Source organism: Aethalodelphis obliquidens, unplaced genomic scaffold (genome assembly GCF_003676395.1).
Source record: "Aethalodelphis obliquidens isolate GAN/ISIS:26980383/991018 unplaced genomic scaffold, ASM367639v1 scaffold42, whole genome shotgun sequence".
In the NCBI taxonomy this organism is placed as follows: domain Eukaryota; kingdom Metazoa; phylum Chordata; class Mammalia; order Artiodactyla; family Delphinidae; genus Aethalodelphis; species Aethalodelphis obliquidens.
The window spans coordinates 14,704,957-14,724,768 of NW_020837986.1; the positions used below are offsets into that span (position 1 = coordinate 14,704,957).

The 19,812-nt window shown below is 40.7% G+C and overlaps 1 protein-coding gene across 5 annotated transcripts in view; it reads left to right on the forward strand.

Annotated features, from left to right (window-relative positions):
• Positions 1 to 15,642: 15,642 nt before the first annotated feature.
• SNPH (syntaphilin) overlaps positions 15,643 to 19,812 on the forward strand; it is a 41,939-nt gene continuing 37,769 nt past the window's right edge. For 4 of the 5 annotated variants that reach the window (XM_027078699.1, XM_027078700.1, XM_027078702.1 and 1 more), the window contains exons 1-2: positions 15,643 to 15,745; positions 15,990 to 16,096. The gene's annotated coding sequence lies outside the window, so the exon portion shown is untranslated. Of the gene's footprint in view, positions 15,746 to 15,867; positions 16,097 to 19,812 lie in introns of those variants that run through there. The other variant, XM_027078704.1, reaches the window with a different exon arrangement.

Here is a 19,812-nt window from a genome sequence, read left to right on the forward strand (position 1 = left end):
ATGTGTTTGTTGGCAGTCTGTATATCTTCTTTGGAGAAATGTCTATTTAGGTCTTCTGCCCATTTTTGGATTGGGTTGTTTGTTTTTTTGTTATTGAGCTACATGAGCTGCTTGTAAATTTTGGAGATTAATCCTTTGTCAGTTGCTTCATTTGCAAATATTTTCTCCCATTCTGAGGGTTGTCTTTTGGTCTTGTTTCTGGTTTCCTTTGCTGTGCAAAAGCTTTGCAGTTTCATTAGGTCCCATTTGTTTATTTTTATTTCCATTTCTCTAGGAGGTGGGTCAAAAAGGATCTTGCTGTGAATTATGTCATAGAGTGTTCTGCCTATGTTTTCCTCTAAGAGTTTGATAGTTTCTGGCCTTACATTTAGGTCTTTAATCCATTTTGAGCCTATTTTTGTGTATGGTGTTAGGGAGTGATCTAATCTCATACTTTTATATACAGCTGTCCAGTTTTCCCAGCACCACTTATTGAAGAGGCTGTCCTCTCTCCACTGTACATTCCTGCCTCCTTTATCAAAGATAAGGTGACCATATGTGCGTGGGTTTATCTCTGGGCTTTCTATCCTGTTCCATTGATCTATCTTTCTGTTTTTGTGCCAGTACCATGCTGTCTTGATTACTGCAGCTTTGTAGTATTGTCTGAAGTCAGGGAGTACTGAGCATTTTTGATATTACATCCATTCTTTTTCTTTTTTCTTAGTTGAAGTTTAAGTTAAGAAATTTTCATGTAATGTCTGTGAGCTCCATAGTGTGCTATAAAATGAAGCCTGTGGGACTGTCTAAAATACTATTGTATCTGGAATTATGCTACAGACTAAATTCTAAATGACCCCTTTGAAAGTATTAACTATAAGTTTTAAATGTCAAAATTGCCTTTTTATAAATTTCCTTTAATTCTTAATCAGCACACAGAAAAAATAGACTTTTTAATTTTGGTGCACAGTTCTATGAATTTTACATGTGTAGATTCCTGTAACCACCACCAGAACTAGGATACAAAAAAACTATGTTGTACTATCCCTTAGTAGTCACACCCTTCCCCCATTCTAACTCCTGGCAAGTACTCTTCTAAATGACTATAGTTTTATCTTTTTAAGAATGTCGTACAAATGGAATTACATAGTATGTAACCTTTTTGAGACTGGCTTCTTTCACTGGGCGTGTCTTTGAGCTTAGTACAAATTGTAGCAGGTATCAGTGGTTCAATCCTATGTATTGCTGAGTAGTGTTCTGTTGTCTGGATATACCACAGTTTATTTATCCATTTACCCCCTGAAGGACATTTAAGTTGTTTCCAGCTTTTGACAATTATAAATAAAGATGCTACTTATACCTGTGTATAGTTTTTTTGGTTTTTTTTTTTTTTGCGGTATGTGGGCCTCTCACTGTTGTGGCCTCTCCCGTTGCAGAGCACAGGCTCCGGACGTGCAGGCTCAGCAGCCATGGCTCACGGGCCTAGCCGCTCTGCAGCATGTGGGATCTTCCTGGACTGGGGCACGAACCCGTGTCCCCTGCATCAGCAGGCGGACTCTCAACCACTGCGCCACCAGGGAAGCCCTGTGTATAGTTTTTGTGTGAATAAAAGTTTCTTCTCTAAGATAAATGTCTAGGCCTGGGTCATATGATAAGTGCATGTTTTTTGTTTTTTATAATTAAAGCATAGTTGCTTTACAATATTGTGTTAGTTTATACTGTACAGCAAAGTGAATTAGCTATATGTATACATATATCCCCTCTTTTTTGGATTTCCTTCTCATTTAGGTCACCACAGAACACTGAGTAGAGTTCTCTATGCTATACAGTAGGTTCTCATTAGCCATCTATTTTATACATAGTATCAGTAGTGTATATATGTCAATCCCAATCTCCCAATTCATCCCACTCCCTCCTTCCCCCTTGGTATCCATACGTTTGTTCTCTCATCCATGTCTGTATTTCTGCTTTGTAAATAAGGTCGTCTATACCAATTTTTTCAGATTCCACATATATGTGTTAATATACGATACTTGTTTTTCTCTTTCTGACTTACTTCACTCTGTATGACAGTCTCTAGATCCATCCATATCTCTACAAATGACCCAATTTCATTCCTTTTTATGGCTGAGTAATATTCCATCTTCTTTATCCATTCCTCTGTTGATGGACATTTAGGTTGTTTTCCATGTCCTGCCTATTGTAAATAGTGCTGTAATGAATATTGGGGTGCATGTGTCTTTGAATTATGGTTTTCTCTGGGTATATGCCCAGTAGAGGGATTGCTAGGTCATATGATATTTCTATTTTTAGTTTTTTAAGGAACCTCCATACTGTTCTCCATTGTGGCTGTATCAATTTACATTTCCACCAAAAATGCATGAGAGTTCCCTTTTCTTCACACCCTCTCCAGCATTTATTGTTTGTAGATTTTTTTGTTGGTTTGTTTTCTTAACATCTTTATTGGAATATAATTGCTTTACAATGGTGTGTTAGTTTCTGCTTTATAATAAAGTGAATCAGCTATACATACACATATATCCCCATATCCCCTCCCTCTTGCGTCTCCCTCCCACCCTCCCTATCGCACTCCTCTAGGTGGTCACAAAGCACCGAGCTGATCTCCCTGTGCTATACTGCTGCTTCCCACTAGCTATCTATTTTACATTCGGTAGTATATATAAGTCCATGCCACTCTCTCACTTCGTCCCAGCTTACCCTTCCCCCTCCCCGTGTCCTCAAGTCTGTTCTCTACGTCTGCATCTTTATTCCTGTACTGCCCCTAGGATCTTCATAACCAATTTTTTTTGCCTTAGATTCCATATATATGTGTTAGCATACGGTATTTGTTTTTCTCTTTCTGACTTACTTCACTCTGTATGACAGACTCTAGGTCCATCCACCTCACTACAAACAACTCAATTTTGTTTCTTTGTATGGCTGAGTAATATTCCATTGTATATATGTGCCACATCTTCTTTATCCATTCATCTGTTGATGGACACTTAGGTTGCTTCCATGTCCTGGCTATTGTAAATAGAGCTTCAGTGAACATTGTGGTACATGACTCTTTTTGAATAATGGTTTTCTCAGGGTATATGCCCAGTAGTGGGATTGCTGGGTAGTATGGTAGTTTTATTTTTAGTTTTTTAAGGAACCTCCATACTGTTCTCCATAGTGGCTGTATCAGTTTACATTCCCACCAACAGTGCAAGTGGGTTCCCTTTTCTCCACACCCTCTCCAGCATTTATTTGTAGATTTTTTGATGGTGGCCATTCTGACTGGTGTGAGGTGATATCTCATTGTAGTTTTTTTTTTAATTTTTGAATTTTATTACTTTTTTTATACAGCAAGTTCTTATTAGTTACCCATTTTACACATATTACTGTATATATGTCAATCCCAATCTCCCAATCCATCACACCACCACCATCACGCCGCCCCACCACTTTCCCCCCTTGGTGTCCATACGTTTTTTCTCTATATCTGTGTCTTTATTTCTGCCCTGAAAACCGATTCATCTGTACCATTTTTCTAGGTTCCACTTATATGCGTTAATATATGATATTTGTTTTTTTCTTTCTGCCTTACTTCACTCTGTATGACAGTCTCTAGATCCATCCACGTCTCTACAAATGACCCAATTTCGTTCCTTTTTATGGCTGAGTAATATGCCATTGTATACATGTACCAAATCTTTTTATCCATTTGTCTGTCGATGGGCATTTAGGTTGCTTCCATGACCTGGTTTTGTAAATAGTGCTGCAATAAACATTGGGGTACATGTGTCTTTTCGAATTATGGTTTTCTCTGGATATATGCCAAGTATTGGGATTGCTGGGTCATATGGTAATTCTATTTTTAGTTTTTTAAGGAACCTCCATACTGTTCTCCATAGTGGCTGTGTCAATTTACATTCCCACCAACAGTGCATGAGGGTTCCCATTTCTCCACACCCTCTCCAGCATTTGTTGCTTGTAGATTTTCTGCTGATGCCCATTCTAACTGGTGGGAGGTGATACCTCATTGTAGTTTTGATTTGCATTTCTCTAATAATTAGTGATGTTGAGCAGCTTTTCATGTGCTTCTTGACCATCTGTATGTCTTCTTTGGAGAAATGTCCATTTAGGTCTTCTGCCCATTTTTGGATTGGGTTGTTATTTTTTTAATATTCAGCTGCATGAGCTGTTTATATATTTTGGAGATTATTCCTTTGTCCATTGATTCATTTGCAAATATTTTCTCCCATTCTGAGTGTTGTCTTTTCATCTTCTTTGTAGTTTCCTTTGCTTTGAAAAAGCTTTTAAGTTTCATTAGGTCCCATTTGTTTATTTTTGTTTTTATTTCCATTACTCTAGGAGGTAGATCAAAAAAGATCTTGCTGTGATTTATGTCAAAGAGTGTTCTTCCTATGTTTTCCTCTAAGAGTTTTATAGTGTCTGGTCTTACATTTAGGTCTCGAATCCATTTTGAGTTTATTTTTGTGTATGGTGTTAGGGAGTGTTCTAATTTCATTCTTTTACATGTAGCTGTCCAGTTTTCCCAGCAGCACTTATTGAAGAGACTGTCTTTTCTCCACTGTATATCCTTGCCTCCTTTGTCATAGAGTAGTTGACCATAGGTGTGTGGGTTTATCTCTGGGCTTTCTATCCTGTTCCATTGATCTATATTTCTGTTTTGGTGCCAGTACCATATTGTCTTGATTACTGTAGCTTTGTAGTATAGTCTGAAGTCAGGGAGTCTATTCTTCCAGCTCCATTTTTTTCCCTCAAGACTGCTTTGGCTACTCGGGGTCTTTTGTGTCTCCATACAAATTTTAAGATTTTTTGTTCTAGTTCTGTAAAAAATGTCATGGGTAATTTTGTAGGGATTGCATTGAATCTGTAGATTGCTTTGGGTAGTATAGTCATTTTCACAATATTGATTCTTCCAATCCAACAACATGGTATATTCCTCCATCTGTTGGCATCATCTTTAATTTCTTTCATCAGTGTGTTATAGTTTTCTCCATACAGGTTTTTTTTTTCCTTAGGTAAGTTTATTCGTAGGTAGTTTATTCTTTTTGTTGCAATGGTAAATGGGAGTGTTTCCTTAATTTCTCTTTCAGATTTTTCATCATTAGTGTATAGGAATGCAAGAGATTTCTGTGCATTAATTTTGTATACTGCACCTTTACCAAATTCATTCATTAGCTTTAGTAGTTTTCTGGTGGCATCTTTAGGATTCTTTATGTAGTGTCATGTCATCTGCAAACAGTGACAGTTTTACTTTTTCTTTTCCAATTTGTATCCCTTTTATTTCTTTTTCTTCTCTGATTGCCGTGGCTAGGACTTCCAATACTATGTTGAATAATAGAGGCGAGAGAGGACATCCTTGTCTTGTTCCTCATCTTAGAGGAAATGCTTTCAGTTTTTCACCATTGAGAATGATGTTTGCTCTGGGTTTGTCAATATGGCCTTTATTATGTTGAGGTAGGTTCCCTCTATGCCCAGTTTCTGGAGATTTTTTTATCATAAATGGGTGTTGAATTTTATCAAAAGCTTTTTCTGCATCTATTGAAATGATCATATGGTTTTTATTCTTCAATTTGTTAATATGGTGTATCACATTGATTGATTTGCTTGTATTGAAGAATCCTTGAATCCCTGGGATAAATCCCACTTGGTCATGGTATTTGATCCTTTTAATGTGTTGTTGGATTCTGTGTGCTAGTATTTCGTTGAGGATTTTTGCATCTATATTCGTCAGTGATATTGGTCTGTAATTTTCTTTTTTTGTAGTATCTTTGTCTGGTTTTGCTATCAGGTGATGGTGGCCTCATAGAATGAGTTTGGGAGTGTTCCTTCCTCCACAATTTTTTGGAAGAGTTTGAGAATGATGGGTGTTAGCTCTTCTCTAAATGTTTGATAGAGTTCACCTGTGAAGCCATTTGGTGCTGGACTTTGTTTGTTGGAAGATTTTTAATCACAGTTTCAATTTCATTACTTGTGATTGGTCTGTTCACATTTTCTATTTCTTCCTGGTTCAGTCTTGGAAGGTTATACCTTTCTAAGAATTTGTCCATTTCTTCCAAGTTGTCCATTTTATTGGCATAGAGTTGCTTGCAGTAGTCTCTTAGGATGTTTTGTATTTCTGTGGTGTCTGTTGTAACTTCTCCTTTTTCATTTCTAATTTTATTGATCTGAGTCCTCTCCCTCTTTTTCTTGATGAGTCTGGCTAATGGTTGATCAGTTTTGTTTATCTTCTCAAAGAGCCAGCTTTTAGTTTTATTGATCTTTGCTACTGTTTTCTTTGTTTCTATTTCATTTATTTCTGCTCTGATCTTTATGATTTCTTCCTCCTACTAAATTTGGGTTTTGTTTGTTCTTCATTCTCTTGTTCCTTTAGATGTAAGGTTAGTTTGTTTATTTGAGATGTTTCTTGTTTCTTCAGGTAGGCTTGTATTGCTATAAACTTCCCTCTTAAAACTGCTTTTACTGCATCCCATAGGTTTTGGATCATTGTGTTTTTCTTGTAATTTGTCTCTAGGTATTTTTTGATCTCCTCTTTGACTTCTTCAGTGATCTCTTGGTTATTTAGTAACGTAGTGTTTAGCCTCCATGTGTTTGTGCGGTTTTTACGTTTTTTCCCTGTAATTGATTTCTAATCTCATAGTGCTATGGTCAGAAATGATGCTTGATATGATTTCAATTTTTTAAAATTTACTGAGGCTTGACTTGTGACCCAAGATGTGATCTAATCTGGAGAATGTTCCGTGTGCATTTGAGAAGAAAGTGTAATCTGCTGGTTTGGGATGGAATGTCCTATAAATATCAATTAAATCTATCTGGTCTATTGTGTCATTTAAAGCTTGTGTTTCCTTATTTATTTTCTGTTTGGATGATCTGTCCATTGATGTAAGTGAGGTGTTAAAGTCCCCCACTATTACTGTGTTACTGTTGATTTACTCTTTTATAGCTGCTAGCAGTTGCCTTATGTATTGAGGTGTTCTTATGTTGGGTGCATATATATTTATAATTGTTATATCTTCTTCTTGGATTGATCCCTTGATCAATATGTAGTGTCCTTCCTTGTCTCTTGGAACATTCTTTATTTTAAAGTCTATTTTATCTGGTATGAGTATTACTACTCCAGCTTTCTTTTGATTTCCATTTGCATGGAATATCTTTTTCCATCTCCTCACTTTCAGTGTGTTTGTGTCCCTAGGTCTGAAGTGGGTCTCTTGTAGATAGTATATATATGGGTCTTGTTTTTGTATCCATTCAGGGAGCCTGTGTCTTTTGTTTGGAGCATTTAATCTATTCTGGTTTAAGGTAATTATTGATATGTATGTTCTTATTACAATTTTCTTAATTTTTAGGGGTTTGTTTTTGTAGGTCCTTTTCTTCTCTTGTGTTTCCCACTTAGTGAAGTTCCTTTAGCATTTTTTTGTAGAGCTGGTTTGTTGGTGCTGAATTCTCTTAGCTCTTGCTTGTCTGTAAAGCTTTTGATTTCTCCCTTGAATCTGAATGAGATCCTTGCCAGGTAGAGTAATTTTGGTTGTAGTTCTTCCCTTTCATCACTTTAAATATATCATGGCAATCTCTTCTGCCTTGTAGAGTTTCTGCTGAGAAATCAGCTGTTAACCTTATGGGAGTTCCCTTGTACGTTATTTGTCATTTTTCCCTTGCTGCTTTCAATAAGTTTTCTTTGTCTTTAATTTTTGCTAATTTGATTACTATATGTCTCGGCATGTTTCTCCTTGAGTTTATCCTGCCTGGGATTCTCTGAGCTTCCTGGACTTGGGTGGCTAGTTCCTTTCTCACATTAGGGAAGTTTTCGACTACAATCTCTTCAAATATTTTCTCAGGTACTTTCTTTCTCTCTTCTCCTTCTGGGACCCCTATAAAGCAAATGTTGTTGCGTCTAATGTTGTCCCAGAGGTCCCTTAGCCTGTCCTCATTTCTTTTCATTCTTTTTTCTTTATTGTGTTCCACGACAGTGAATTCCACCTTTCTCTCTTCCAGGTCACTTATCCATTCTTCTGCCTCAGTTATTCTGCTGTTGCTTCCTTCTAGTCTGTTTTTCATTTCAGTTATTTTATTGTTCATCTCTGTCTGTTCTTTAATTCTACTGGGTGTTTGTTCTTGAATTCTTCTAGGCCTTTGTTAAACATTTCTTGCATCTTCCCGATCTTTGCCTCCATTCTTTTTCCAAGGTCCTGGATCATCTTCACTATCATTATTCTGAATTATTTTTCTGGAAGGTTGCCCATCTCCACTTCATTTAGTTGTTTTTCTGGGGTTTTATCTTGTTCCTTCATCTGGTACATAGCCCTCTGCCTTTTCATCTTGTGTACCTTTCTGTGAATGTGTTTTTTGTTCCACACGCTGCAGGATTGTAGCTCTTCTTGCTTCTCCTGTCTGCCCTCTGGTGGATGAGGCATTCTAAGAGGATTGTGCAAGTTTCCTTATAGGATGGACTGGTTGTGGGTCAAGCTGGGTGTTGCTCTGATGGGCAGTGCTCAAAACTTTAATCTGCTTGTCTGCTGGTGGGTGGGGCTGGGTTCCCTCCCTGTTGGTTGTTTGGCCTGAGGCGACCCAACACTGCAGCCTACCTGGGCTCTTTGGTGGGGCTGATGGCGGACTCTGGGAGGGCTCACGCCAAGGAGTACTTCCCAGAAGTTCTGCTGCCAGTGTCCTTGTCCTAACGGTGAGCCACAGCCACCCCCTGCCTCTGCAGGAGACCCTCCAACACTAGTAGGTAGGTCTGGTTCGTCCTCCTTTGGGATTACTGCTCCTTCCCCTGGGTCCTAATATGCACACTACTTTGTGTGTGTCCTCCAAGAGTGGAGTCTGTTTCCCCCAGTCCTGTTGAAGTCCTGCAAGCAAATCCCGCTAGGCTTCAAAGTCTGATCCTCTAGGAATTCCTCCTCCCGTTGCTGGACCCCCAGGTTGGGAAGCCTGACGTGGGGCTCAGAACCTTCACTCCAGTGGGTGAACTTCTGTGGTATATGTGTTCTCCAGTTTGCGAGTCACCCACCCAGCAGTTATGGGAATTGATTTTATTGTGATTGCACCCCTCCTACCATCTCATTGTGGCTCCTTCTTTGTCTTTGGATATGGGGCATCTTTGTTGGTGAGTTCCAGTGTCTTCCTGTCAATGATTGTTCAGCAGTTAGTTGTGATTCTGGTGCTCTCGCAAGAGGGAGTCCGGTTTTATATATTTTTTTAATGAGTGTATATTGAAACTTGTTAAATGCTTTTTCTGAATTGATTAGACACTGAGCTTTTTCTCTAGACTATTAAATATTACACCAACCAAGTTTTTTTTTTTTTTGGCTGTGTTGGTTCTTCGTTGCTGTGCGTGGGCTTTCTCTAGTTGTGGCAAGTGGGAGCTACTCTTCGTTGCAGTGCACAGACTTCTAATTGTCCTGGCTTCTCGTGTTGCAGAGTACAGGCTGTAGGTGCGGGGGCTTCAGTAGTTGTGGTATGCAGGCTCAGTAGTTGTGGCCCTTGGGCCCTAGAGCGCAGGCTCAGTAGTTGTGGTGCGTGGGCTTTTTTGCTCTGCGGCATGTGGGATCTTCCTGGTCCAGGGCTCAAACCCATGTCCCCTGCATTGGCAGGCAGATTCTTAACCACTGCACCACCAGGGAAGCCCACCAACCAAGTTTTGAATTTTTAACCAGCTTTACATATCCAGGATAAACTCTACTTGGTCATGGTATATTATTTCTTTTATGTATCATTGGATTCAATTTGCTAATATAGTTTAACAGCTTTACTGAGATATAATTCACATATGATAAAAGTTTTAAAGTGTTAAAAAACCCTTTTATAAAGTGTTAAATTCATGGTTTTTCATATATTCACAGTATTATGCAACCAATACCATTATCTCATTTTAGAACATTTTAATCATTCATATAGCAACCCCATACTCATAAGCAATGACTCTTCACTCCCTCCTTCCCCACAGCTCCTGGCAACAAGTAATCCACTTTCTGTCACTCATATAATATATGGCTTTTTGTTTCTGGCTTTTTTTCACTTAGCATAATGTTCATTTATGTTGTAGAATATATCTGTACCTCATTCCTTTTAATGGTCAAATTAATATTCCATTATATGGATATGCATTTTGTTTATCCATTCATCTGTTGCTAGACATATGAGTCGTTTCCATTTTTTGACTATAATGAATAATGTTGCTGTGAACAACAGTTTATAATTTTTTGTGTATACATGTTTTCATCTTTCCTGGATGTATATGTAGGGGTGGAATTGCTGGGTCATATGATAATTCTATGTTTAACTTTTTAAGGAATTGTCAAGCTGTTTTCCAAAGTACCTGTGCCATTTTAAATTTCCACCAACAATATATGAGAGTTCCAAATTCTCTATATCTTTGCCAACACTTGCTATTGCCCCTTTTTTGATTATAGCCATCCTAGTGAGTATAAAATAATATCTCATGGTGTTGATTTGCATTTTCCTAATAACTAATGATGTTGATCATCTTTTCACATAGATTTCCTAGTATTTTGTTTAGGATTTTTGCATCTGTGTTCATGAGGGATATTGGTCTGTATTTGTCTTTTCTTGTACTGCCGTTTTCTGATCTTGGTATCAGGGAAGTACTGACCTCATAAAAATAACTTGGAAAGTGTTTCCTCCTATTTTATTTTTCTGTGAAAAGACTGTGTAGAGCTGGTACTATTTCTTCTTTAAGTGTTTGGTAGAATTCACCCATGAAACCATCTGGATCTGGAGATTTATATTTTGGAATGTTTTAAACTACGAATTCAATTTTTAAAATAGTTGTAAGGCTATGCAGTTATCTATTTCATTTTGGGTGAGTTTTAGTAGTTTGTGGTTTTCAAGGAATTGTTCCATCTCATCTAAATTGGTGATTATGTGTGTAGAGTTGTTTAGAGTGTTCCCTAATTATCCTTTTAATGTCTGCAGGGTCCATAGTAATAATTCCTCTTTCATTTCATGTATTGTTAATTTGTATCTTCTCTCTTTTTTTCTTTTAAATCATATTAGAGGCTTATTAATTTTATTGGTCCTTTCAAAGAACCAGCTTTTGGTTTCATTGATTTTCTCCTTTGCTTTTCTTTTTCAGTTTCATTGATTTCTGGTGTGATATTTATTGTTTCCTTCCTGCAGCTTGCTTTGAGTTTATTTTGCTCTTATTTTTTAGTTTTATTAAGGTGGAAGCTTAATTGATTTGAGACCTTCTTTAAACAGTTAATGCTATATATTTCCCTCCAAGCACTGCTTTAGCTGCATTGCACAAATTTTGACATGTTGTATTTTCATTTTTGTTCAGTTCAAAATATTTTCTAATTTCCCTTGAGACTTCCACTTTGACCTGTGGATTATTTAGAAGTATGTTGTTTAATTTTCAAGGGAGAGTTTCCTGTTACCTTTCTGCAATTATTTCTAGTCTAATTCATTACGGTCAGAGAACATACTTTAAATGATTTTGATTCTTTTAAATTTATTAAGGTTTGTTTTATGACCTAGTGTAGGGTCTGTCTTGATGGGTGACACTTGAATATATTCTGCAGTTGTTAGGTGAAATGTCAATTGAACCTAGTTCATTGTTAGTGCTATTCAGTTCTTCTATATCCTGGCTTATTTGCTGTCTACTAGTTCTACTGATTACAGAGAAAGGAGTGTTCATGTCTGCAACTATAATTGTGAATCTATTTATTCTCTCGGTTATGACAAGTTTTGCTTCATGTATTTTGAAGCTCTTCTACAATTATTTACAATTATTATGTATTCCTTGTGAAATGACCCTTTTATTTTTATATAATGATTCTCTTTATCTCTGGTAATTTTCTTTGCTGTGAAGTCTACTTTTTCTCATATTAAGCCATTCCAGCTCTCCTTTAATTCGTATTATGGTATATCTTTCCCCATCTTTTACTTTTAGCTTACCTATATCATTATATTTAAAGTGAGTTTCTTGTAGAAAGCATCTAATTAAGTCATTTTTTATCCATCCTGAAAATTTCTGTTTAATTGATGTTTATACATTTAATGTAAATATTGACATGTTTGGATTTAGATCTACCATTTTATTATTTGTTTACTGTTTGTTTCCTCTATTTTTCATTCCTCTGTTTCCTCCTTTCTTGCCCTCTTTTGGAATATTTGAACTTTTTTTTTAGAATTCCATTTTAATTTATCTGTTGTGTTTTACTGTATCTTTTGTTATAGATATTTTTAAATGGTTTCTTTAAGGATTACAAAATAAATACTTAACTTTTCACAGTCTACTTAGAATCAGTATTTTACCACTTCAAGTGGAGTGTAGAAACCTTGTACCATATAAGTTCCTTTATATTTCCTGCTTTATGTGTAATCAAAATTGTCATGTATTACATCTACCTACATTGAAACCCCATCACACAGTGTTATGATTTTTGCTTTCAACTGTCAAACATATTTTAAAGAATTCAAGAGGAGGATAGTCTATTAAATTTACCCAAATATTTACCATTTTTATTGTCCTTCTTTCCTCCCTGATGTTCTAAGTTTCCTTCTAATATAATTTCCCTTCTGTCTAAAGAATTTCCTTTAACAGTTCTTTCAGAGCAGGTCTGCTGACAACAAATTTTCCTACCTTACCTTTATCTGAGAAATGTCTTTATTTTACTTTTATTCCTGATGGATATTTTTGCTGGGTATAGAATCCTGGTTGACTGCTCTTTTCTGTCAGCAATTTAAAATTCTTGTTCCATTTTTCTCCTGCCCTTCATGGTTTCAGTTGAGAAATTCAGTTATTCAAATCTTTATTCCTATGTAATTAACACAACATTTTTCTCTGATTGCTTGCAAGATTTTTTCTTTATTTTTAGTCTTCAATAGTAACTGGGATCATTATTTTTCTATTATTATCATTATTTGGTTTATCCTCTTTGGGGTTCACCAGAAAGCTGGAGCTTGTAGCTTTGTTTACTCTGCTCTGTTTTGCTGCCTTCTCCCCACAATTGCACCTGCATCTGAAGCCAAATGGTGGGAGGACGGAAAGAGACAAAAGAAAATAAATAAATAAAAATAAAAACAAAAAACCAGCAGAGGCTCACACTCTCTTAGGACTACAGATACTTGATTGGAGAAGTTTTTCCTCCCTCAGAGTTTTAGGGATCTGTGGGTGCCTGATGTCACAGCCACCACTGCAGGATTCCCTGGGAGCTTGGGCATGAGATAATGGAGAAAAGATTAAAAAAGAAAAGAAAAATTATTTCCCCCTCTCACCCTGAGCATTAGGGGTCTCCTTTCCTAACCCTAAAGTCAGAACTAGGGAGATTCATGGGCACTCTCTCTGTGTTGATTCCCCAAGTCCAGGTTTTGGGCTTCCTTCAGACCAGGCTGGGCGATACCAGAGGAAGAAAAACTGGTAAATTCACTAGTCAGTGGTATGTCAGATTCTATCCTTCTTCCCCAATTTCCTGCTAGTATTTTCGGAGTCCTCAAGTAGCCGCTACATACATTTTGTTCAGGTTTATTGTGGCATTCAGTGGGAGGAATGTGCTTACCCAGAATTGGAACCAAAATTGCTTTTGAAACTAAACAAATTGAAGTATTTCCCAATGTGTACAAAACAAAAACTACTAATTTCTTTAGAATAATTTGTTTTATGCTTAAAATCCTCACTTATTATAATTTATGTTGTCACTGAACATTGGTTCTCTTCTTCTCACACGCTTTATGTTACTGAGGAGAGATTCTTAACACCATCCCAGATGGGAGTAATGTGGTTAGAGGTCCTCTCTCTTTTTGTGGGGTGAAGTTCCTTGTGGATATTTCTGGGAAATGTAGTCTTCTAAGTACCAAGGGAAAAAACCTGAGGACAAACAAAACGTATTTTTTAAATAAGGATCTCAGGAATTATCTCCTGATAAACAAACAACAATTACATGGCTTCCTTTGGTTTTGCTTTAAGTGTAAATAAGTCACTTATATAATTTAGGTGGTCCTTAGGGCAGATAAAACATTTCATCAATTAACTTGCTAATTTAGCGTTAGTTTTTTGTTTGTTTGTTTTTAGACAGAAGGCCTTATTTCACATGGCTTTTTCAACTACAATTTCCTATTTCTGCCACGATTGCTGTCATGTTTTTCCACAAAGCATAATATAATGATGGCCATCTGATAGGAGAATTCAGTTTAATTGAATGAGGGAAAAATATTACCAATGCAAAAAAAACGTATAGGCATTTGTTGCAAAATTATATGTATTGTTATAGAGTGATGGATTTACCACAAATCAGAGCTACACAAAAGATTTAACTTTGAAAAGTAACAGTTAATTTAAAATAATTATTTTTTTCATGTACATTGTAAATATTAACTATTTCTCACCAGGCCAGTATTGCAGAGTCATGATATGAAGTTGGTGAAGTCACTTTACAAATACTTCTCTTGGAAAATTCAGTTTAGGGTGGAGGGTACCAGGTACAGCCTTGCCAAAAGTAGACTGAGACTTTAGGACTTAAAAGTCTTAAGAGACGAGGATAGCATCTGGCCTTGTGTTCTTATAGAAGACTAGGGCCTGGCACAATGCATGCTTGCTCTCTCATTCACTTAGGCAATATTTATTGAGCAACTGATATGTGTTAGGCACCATTGTAAGCACTGGGGATATGGCAGGAGACAGAACAAAGTCCCTTCCTTCATGGAGTGTACATTCTAGTGGGGGTAATAATGAAAGACTACAAATAGTAAAAATACAATCTGGTGGCGAAATACAGCAAAACTGGGGCAGAGGAAGTGAGGGAGGAGGGAATCACTATTTTATTTTAGGTGGTCAAGGAAGGCCTCCCTGGGACAGTGACATTTGAGCAGAGATCTGGAAGAAGTGACAGATGGTTTGAGCAGAGGAATGACAAATCAGATAGTTAGGGCTGGTTCAGAAGGAGGGAGCCCCTTCCCATTGAGCCCCACTTCCCACACATGGAGCAGATAAGAAACCAGGCCCAGAGAGTGAGTTAACTTATCTAAAGTTGCAAGGCTAGAAGTGGAAACGCTAGGCAGAGAGTCCAGTTTTCTTTACTTTTCCCACTTGTTTTTCCTCTTCTTCCCCTGTGATAGTGGGTGGAAGACAGACACAGAGGGGACAGGTGTATAATAAACACTTACTTTAGGTTGTGACTGCATATGTTTCCAATGATTCGCCATCTTGTTTAAGATTCTTGCTATCATTTTTCTAAGTAGTCTGAGTGCTGTTTGCATTAAATACTCAGAGGTACTTGATTTGAGGAGTGAAAAATGTTCTCAGAGGAATTCGGATCAAATTACTATTTAAGCCAACCGTGTGACAGGGAGTAAGACTGTTATCATCATCCGATGTTACAGATGGGAAAGCTGAGGCCCATAGAGGTGAAGGGGCTTGCCCAGGGTCACACGACCTGTCAGTGGGCCAACGTGCTCTCCTCCAGGCCCCGCCGCCCAGGTATAAGTACAGGCCGGTGTGGAGGTAGGAGAGGCCCCTAACTCCACGCATGCTGGCGTCTTCCGCGCTCTCTGGAGCAAGACACTAACTATCTCTTTAAGAAGGAAAGTGAAGCGGGCCGCTTACGCAGCTGCCGGCGAGCCGCCGACTGGCTGGTCCCCTCCATCCACCTCACCCTCCCCTCCCCTCTCTCCCTCCCTCCCTCCCTCCCGGCAGCCCCAGCCCCAGCGAGCACGCAGCTAGCCGCCTCCAGTAGGGACTCCAGAGAGCAGTTCGGCGGCCTGGGCAGGGCAGCCGAAGCTATGGAAGCCTCTGCAGGTGATGACAGGAACCTCCGGGCCCACCGCCCAGCTGTGCCGCCGCAGCCCAGAGTGCCAAGTGCGGGGTGGGGGTAGGGGAGGCGCGGGCCCCGCAGGGGAGCGGCCGGAGCGCCCGGCGGGCAGCCGGCCCTCCAGGCTTTCCGGCCGCGGCGGCCCAGCTGTCAGCGGTCGGGGACTCGGCTGCGCGCTGTCCCCGCCCGCGCTCACCCGCCCCTGTCTGTCTGTTTTCCCCACCGCCGCAGGTTGCTGATCTGGGCCAGGCAGCTGCAGCAGCGACTGCAGAGGCGCTGCGCCAAGCCGGGCCGGAGTGGTGAGAGCCGGCGGGACTGCGGAGGGCGAGTGGACTCAGGTGAGGAGGCCTCGGCGGAGCAGGGATGGGGGCCTTCGCTGCACCGCGGCGGCCGGCGGGCGGGGGCTGCTCTCTGCGGTAGAATTCCTCAGAGGGCACCAGCCGAGGAGGGGTTAACTGTGACTCATTCTTACCATCCCTTCATTCCCCTACATCCCTCGAAGCGCCCCACCACCACCACCTAGAAATTCACAAATTAGAGGATGCTGGTGGCAGCAGAGAAGGTGCCCAAAGTGGGCTATTTGGAGGATTTTGGGGATCACCCCATTCCTATTTGTTTGACAAACATTTAAGCCTCTTTCTTTCTTGGAGGAGGAGCAAGAGTACCTGGGGGAGGGGGAAGCAGGGAACCCCACACCCAGCCCAAGGTCAAGTGCCAATGACTGCTTCCTTCCCATATTCTCCCCCGAGAAGAAAAAAATGTCCATGACCCCTAGAGTAGGAGATCTAAGCCTCAGTCTCCATGGATTCTCCACAGGCTGTGATGGTTTCTTCTGCTCCTTGGCAGGGAGCTGGGCTGTTGGGAACACCTCCTAGCCTGGGAAGCGCCCATATACCCTTACTCAACCCAGCAGATTGAGGAGAGGCCTGGCGACACACTGCCTGTTTCCTCTGCCTTCTCTGCCCATCTGGAGGTGGGATGGGCTGGAGTTGCTTCCCAGAAAAAGGTGATCTCTGCAGGCATGGTCGGGTAGGGAGAGTGCCAGAGATTGGGGTTCTAGTCCTTTAGCTTGCTCGTAGGCCACAAGTAGCCATCTTAAAATTCTGTAGGCGTGGGTGTCTGTCTGTTAATCTGTTAAATTCAGGAGTTGGATTAGATGGTCTGTACAGTTTTAATATGCCATTCAAGCAGCTCTTACATGTCAGGGGGACATCCCTATTAAAGCAACCCAGAATTTAAACTTGGGTCTATGAAATAATTGGGGTTTCCTCAGTTGATCTTTTTCAACTCGAGACTTCTCATGTGAAACATTGACTGTGTGGGCCTCGTGGAACCGGAGGTATCAGACAGTCCTATATTGTCATCTCTGCGTCATCACTGGGATGACCTTTGTCAAGTTACCTCCCTTCCCCAAGCTTCAGTTTCCTCATCTGTAAATCTGGGAAGAAGGGTATGTATCTCAGAGGGTTGATATAAGAATTGAATGAGACATATATGAAAGCACTTAAAATAGTGCCTGTGCCTGGCACATAGTAGGTTCTCAGGGACACAGGAGTTGGGAGATAGACTGGAGGAGAGAGGAGGGGTGGCTGCTCTTTGTCCGGTTCTCTCCCACCTCCCCCACCCCACCGGTCTCTTTTACATCCCTGCGGATGGTTTCCTGCCAGGGGATAATGAATGCTGGAGTGTGTTGGGCTGCCAGGCTGAGGGGCCTAGGAAGCAATCAGGAGGTACAAACATTTCCACTGCAAGGGCACTGACGTCATTCCAGCAACGATGGTCCCAAGGAGGCATATATAGCCCAGCACTGGGTTTGGAAAATCTTGGCATCCGAGGGCAGAATCCCTAAGGGAACAGAAGCATCAGAATCTTGTGTGCTGTCAGGGAGGCAGGGACTGTGGCTTTCTGATTTCACATGGATCCCACTGCTGCTCCCTTGCCCTCCCAGGAATCTCTCATTAGAATCTCCATGAGACAAGGAGGTCAAGTTTTCGGTGTCTGTATTTTCTATTCTCTACCTTCCCTCCTGCTGTCCTGTTCAGCCTTTCATTCATCTTTTCTTGCTCCAGTTTATTTCAAAGATACATTCTGCCGCTTGACAGCATGATAAAGAAGCCTCCCCATAGGGTGGGGCAGGGCATTTTACTGCTGCACCATTTGGGCCAAAAGAAGTTGTTATGTCCCCACCTGCCCTCAATCCCCATTAGATTGTGAGCTCCTTCCGGCAGAGGCATGGACTTTTTCCTCTCTGTGTCTCCAATCTCTAGCCCATGGCTAGGCATAAAGTGGGTCCTCAGGAAGTGTTGAATCAAATAAGTTGGAGGAAATTATGTTCCTAAGCCAACCAGGTTAGGGAGAAACTGTGAGAATGTGTTGACAGTGTAGGGAAAAGCATTTTAAAGTATAGGGTACTGTGCCAGTTGTTGACTGTCGTTATTTATTGCTCTTACTGTTATTATTGCTATTGCCAGGGGCCAACAGTTGTTTTACCTTCTCCTCAAGTCAGGCTTGAAGGGACTAGATGTGCCTGGGGGGTGTGATTATGTTGACAAACAGATGGTTCTGGCTGGTGAAAGATAAGCATGAAGGGAAGAGGATGGGAAAAGAGTGATTCCAGCCACTTCCTGTGTTTCAGGGAGGGGGCAGATAAGGAGAATCAAACGGGCCAAAATGGACATGTAGCAAAAAATCGGGAGACTCAGGTCCCAGGTCTTGTTCCACCACCACCTCAATGTGTGACCTTGGGCCAATCACGCCTCCACTCAAGACCTCTGGGTCTCCAGCTATAAAACGAGAAGACTGGACCACATGATCCCTAAGGCCCCTTCTGGTTCTGACATTTTGTCAAGTGGATTTTGTTAAATAAAAATGAGACAACTATTATTACTTTCAGTATCATTTATGGAATAGCAGACCATTACATATTTTAGGTAATCCTCATAACAGATTATACCACTTTGTTTTGTTTTGTTTTTGTTTTTGCGGTACGCGGGCCTCTAACTGCTGTGGCCTCTTCCGTTGCGGAGCACAGGCTCCGGACGCACAGGCTCAGCGGCCATGGCTCACGGGCCCAGCCGCTCCGCGGCATGAGGGATTCTCCCGGACCGGGGCACGAACCCGTGTCCCCTGCATCGGCAGGCGGACTCTCAACCACTGCGCCACCAGGGAAGCCCAGATTATACCACTTTGAAAGATGAGGAGACCGAGGCTTAGAGAGAGCGACTTGCCTAAGACTGCACAGCTCTAAGTGGCAGACTTGTTATCTGACACCCAGTCTATCTGACTTGAAAGGGTGAGCTCTTGCAAAGGTTTCACAACCTCTCCTTGTCATCACTGTGAATTGTGTGTACACTTGCACACGTGCATAAGGCTTTGGAGGAGGGAAAGCTGTGAAGGATTCGTGACAAAAGATCAGGCATTTCCCCAAAGGGATTGTTGCAGGGGACTTGCTGGGTTGAAGACTGTGTAAGTCAGTGCTGGAAGGTCTTCCTTGCGCTGTGAGCTCTGCTTTGCTGATGGGTGGTGGGTGCCCCTTTACCAAGGAGAACAGCCAGGAGTGAATGACAGTCATGACAGGCACACTTTTTGAGTTCCTCCTATGTCCTGTGCTCTGTTTTACACAGGTTCACTTACTCCTCAGACAATCCTATAATGTAGGCACTACAATTTTACCCATTTTACAAGTGAGGAAGCCAGGGCAGTGAGGCAAAGGATCTCGCCCAGAGTTACACAGCTAATGTGTGGTAGAACTCGAGACAGTTTAGCTGGAAATGCACTGTCCTGAGAGTTGGAAAGGCTGCTTTTAGTCCGAGCCCTCTCACTGACGGAGTGATTTTGGATCGGCCAGTTTCCTTCTGCATGTCACAAATGGGCTGGATGCGTCTATGGCTCTAAGGGGCCTAAATGCTGCCTTATCCCAGAACAGGAGTGGAGGGGATTCCTTGTCTAGCTAAACATATATCAGCCTTTGTTTATTATTTATTTATCAGGCCCTAAACCAAGTGCACAGGATAAAGGAAGGAGTAAGAGGCGGTCCCTAGTTTCAAGAAGCTCA